The sequence below is a fragment of the Bison bison genome, unplaced genomic scaffold, assembly GCF_000754665.1.
Source record: "Bison bison bison isolate TAMUID 2011002044 unplaced genomic scaffold, Bison_UMD1.0 scf7180017864483, whole genome shotgun sequence".
NCBI classification, from domain to species: domain Eukaryota; kingdom Metazoa; phylum Chordata; class Mammalia; order Artiodactyla; family Bovidae; genus Bison; species Bison bison.
The window spans coordinates 22584-27188 of record NW_011495043.1 but is presented as its reverse complement, the minus strand read 5'-3'; the positions used below and the strand labels follow the sequence as shown (position 1 = coordinate 27188).

General features: G+C 43.4%; 1 pseudogene; it reads right to left on the bottom strand.

Moving 5' to 3' along the window:
• Nucleotides 1–1110, bottom strand: part of LOC105004826 — a 6604-nt pseudogene extending 5494 nt beyond the window's left edge.
• Between the last annotated feature and the right edge of the window lie 3495 nt (nt 1111–4605).

Sequence of the window (4605 nt, the reverse complement as noted above, 5' to 3'; positions counted from 1 at the left end):
TTTATCGAATCCATCTTTGCATGAAATGTTCCCTTGGTATCTCTAGTTTTCTTGAAGAGATCTCTAGTCTTTCCCATTCTATTGTTTTCCTCTATTTCTTTGCATTGATCACTGAGGAAGGCTTTCTTATCTCTCCTTGCTATTCTTCGGAACTCTGCATTCAAATGGGTATATCTTTCCTTTTCCCCTTTGCTTTTTGCTTCTCTTCTTTTCACAGCTATTTATAAGGCCTCCTCAGACAGCCATTTTGCTTTTTCACATTTCTTTTTCTTGGGGATGGTCTTGATTCTTGTCTCCTGTACAATGTCATGAACCTCCGTCCATAGTTCATCAGGCACTATATCTATCAGATATAGTCCTTTAAATCTATTTCTCACTTCCACTGTATAGTCATAAGGGATTTGATTTAGTTCATACCTGAATGTTCTAGTGGTTTTCTCCACTTTCTTCAATTTCAGTCTGAATTTGGCAATAAGGAGCTCATGATCTGAGCCACAGTCAGCTCCTGGTCTTGTTTTTGCTGACTGTGTAGAGCTTCTCATCTTTGGCTGCAAAGAATATAATCAATCTGATTTCAGTGTTGACCATCTGGTGATGTCCATGTGTAGAGTCTTCTCTTGTGTTGTTGGAAGAGGGTGTTTGCTATGACCAGTGCATTCTCTTGGTAGAACTCTCTTAGCCTTTGCCCTGCTTCATTCTGTACTCCAAGGCCCAATTTGCCTGTTACTCCAGGTGTTTCTTGACTTCGTACTTTTGCATTCCAGTCCCCTATAATGAAAAGGACATCTTTTTTGGGTGTTAGTTCTAAAAGGTCTTGTAGGTCATCATAGAATTCTTCAGTTTCTTCAGTGTTACTGGTTGGGGCATAGACTTGGATTACCGTGATACTGAATGGTTTGCCTTGGAAACAAATAGAGATCATTCTGTCATTTTTGAGATTGCATCCAAGTACTGCACTTCAGACTCTTTTGTTGACCATGCTGGCTACTCCATTTCTTCTAAGGGAGTCCTGCCCGCAGTAGTAGATATAATGGTCATCTGAGTTAAATTCACCATTCCAGTCCATCTTAGTTTGCTGATTCCAAGAATGTTGATGTTCACTCTTGTCATCTCCTGTTCGACCACTTCCAATTTGCCTTGGTTCATGGACCTGACATTCCAGGTTCCTATGCAATCTTGCTCTTTACAGCATCTGACCTTGCTTCTATCACCAGTCGCACCCACAACTGGGTGTTGTTTTTGCTTTGGCTCCATCCCTTCATTCTTTCTGGAGTTATTTCTCCACTGATCTCCAGTAGCATGTTGGGCACCTACCAACCTGGGGAGTTTATCTTTCAGTGTCCTGTCTTTTTGCCTTTTCATATTGTTCATGGGGTTCTCAAGGCAAGAATACTGAAGTGGCTCGCCATTCCCTTCTCCAGTGGACCGCATTCTGTCAGACCTCTCCACCATGACCAAACTAGGGTCTGGCTGCTTCCCACTCAAAAGCCATTAAAGAGGTCATGTTGATGGAAAGGAAAGTTTGCCTGATTTTGGATGCCAGCAATGGTGGAGGGGAAGAGGGTAGGGGACTTCCATGATGGCTCAGTGGTAAAGAATCTGCCCAGAATCCACCATCAATGCCTGTCTTGGGTGGCCCCACACGGCATGGCTTGGTTTCACTGGGTTAGACAAGGCTGTGGTCCATGTGATCAGATTGGCTAGTTGTCTATGATTGTGGTTTCTGTCTGTCTGCCCTCTGATGCCCTCTCTCAGTGCCTATGGTCTCACTTGGATTTCTCTTACCTTGAATGTGGGGTATCTCTTCATGGCTGCTCCAGCAAAGCACAGCCGCTGCTCCTTACCGTGGATGTGGGGTACCTCCTCTTGGTTATTTAACCGATAGAAATTGATAAGAGGCCAGAGAAGAAATTCAGGCTAGGTTTTATTGGTGTTCCTGAAACTAGGGTCTGGATGCTTCCTGCTCAAAAACCATTAGAGAGGTCACATTGATGGAAAGGAAAGTTTGCCTTATTTTGGATGCCAGCAATGGTGGAGGGGAAGGGGGTAGGGGACCTCCATGGTGGCTCAGTGGTAAAGAATCTGTCCAGAATCCACCCATCAATGCAGGAGTTTTGGGTTCAATCCCTGCCTCAGAAAGATTCCTTGCAGAAGGAAATATCAACCCACCCCAGTATTCTTGCCTGGAAAGTCCCATGGACAGAGGAGTCTGGCAGGCTACAGTCCATGGGGTCACAAAGAGTCACACACTTAGCGACTAAACAACAAATGGAGGTGAGCGGGGTGTGGGAAGGATGGACATCTGTCCAAAGGCTGACTCCCCCCAACTGACAATCAGTGGGCAAGAACTTTTATAGACAGAGGGACGGGGTTGCATGCAGAAACAGCACAGTCAGCTCTGACAGTCATCTCCAAATTGGTCATGGATGGTCTGACCAGAGTCATCTTGATTGTTTCAAGGACAATTAATCTTTGGTTCTATGGTTGGTTTGTTCTCATCTCCTTGAGGACAATTCTTGGAATTGTGGCAGCTTATATCATGGCTACAGTCTGGTCATCATGTAGCTAATTTCTTCCAACTGGTGGGAATTTATGTATCTATAAGACAGCTCACAGGATAGAGCTCAGAATATTATCAATAGCCCTTGAGAAGGACCTCAAAGTCCTTGACTACGTTTAATGACTACATTATTTTTATTTGGTCTCCTTTGACTATTTTCCCTAGTTTCTGCATTTTCTCACTTCTCTGATTAAGCTTAGTGTGTGGCTAAAGCTTTTCCATGGACAAAAGGCAGGCTGAGCACATGGTGGGGCAAGGACCATAGGGTCCCGCTCTGTTTCATCAGAATTCTTGCTACAGTTTGAGGGAAGGGAAACAAGTTCCCTCGCTCAATCCTGAGGAGGACAAGCTGGTCCCTTATGTGGGGTGATGTTGGGGGTGGACCTGTGGGTCAGGCAGGAGGGGTGGCGTAGGTTGTCTGACCACCCCGTTAGTGGTGCTGTGTGTCGGCTTATACTCACTACCTTGCTTTTGCTCCCAACACCTCAGTAGTGGCAGCTGGGGTTTGATCTTTTTGTATCTTGTTGCTCATAATTTGTCCCAACTGTGTATACATGCAGCACTTTTTCTCCCTTTATAGTGTCTTTGCATTTTTATGCTTCATGAGACCTTTGTCCAGGTCCCAGCCTGTCTCAGGTGTGACAGAAGCAGGAGGAGAAGAGGGAATTCTGGCTTGGAACCCCCAGTCATATACTTTCCCATGGTCTATACTCAACACCTAGAAAATGATTTCTCAAAATAACTGAACCCCCTTCCATCTGATTTCATCAATCTAGTTAATTGGAAGAACTGCTGTATGGAGTTAATTTCACAGTATGTAGTGAATTAACTTCTCATCCAGACATCTAAAACTGGTTCTGGCTACATGCCATCCTTGTGGGATGAACTGAGGAAATAGTAACTGAACTCAATTACTGTGCTCTGTGGTTCAGATGAAGAGTGTGGTTGACACAGAGAGAGAGATCCTGGCCACACTGTGTGAGGAGATGCTCAACAGGGGCAGCTGCTGTCTCCGTGCCTGCCAAGTTCCCATTTCTCAGCAAGAGCCCAATAAATAGTTATTGAATGAATACATGTTCAGTTACTGCTAGTTTTCTAGTGTTAATGAATATCTTATCAGTCCAGGATCATCAATAGATGGTAAAATTATGGGCTGAAATATTGTCACAAAACAGGATATTCCTGTTTTATAATAGAGGAATATTACAATATTCCTATTATTATTCCTGTTTTACAATAGAGGAATATCCCTCTATTCTAACACAGAAGTGAAGCTTCAACCCACATTTTTTTGTCCGTGCAAATATCAGAATCAAACTCACCTTTTATTTTTATCATTATCATCATCGTGATCACTTGCTAGTCTGTATCTTTTTGGAGATTTTGGTTTGACCTCCTTTATCCTGACTATTGAGGACTTTCTCTTCCTTATATAAGTTGCTGTGTGGTTTCCACTGGCTTTATTTTGAGAAATGTGACCAGGGTAACCTTAATATTTCTTTTAGCTGGACTAAACTACCAGACCACCTGACCTGCCTCTTGAGAAATCTGTAGGCAGGTCAGGAAGCAACAGTTAGAACAGGACATGGAACAACACATTGGTTCCAAATAGGAAAAGGAGTACGTCAAGGCTGTATATTGTCACTCTGCTTATTTAACTTCTATGCAGAGTACATCATGAGAAATGCTGGGCTGGAAGAAACACAAGCTGGAATCAAGGTTGCTGGGAGAAATATCAATAACCTCAGATATGCAGATGACACCAGCCTTATGGCAGAAAGTGAAGAGGAACTAAAAAGCCTCTTGATGAAAGTGAAAGTGGAGAGTCAAAAAGTTGGCTTAAAGCTCAACATTCAGAAAACGAAGATCATGGCAACCGGTCCCATCACTTCATGGGAAATAGATGGGGAAACAGTGGAAACAGTGTCAGACTTTATTTTGGGGGGCTCCAAAATCTCTGCAGAGGGTGACTGCAGCCATGAAATTAAAAGACGCTTACTCCTTGGAAGGAAAGTTATGACCAACCTAGATAGCATATTCAAAAG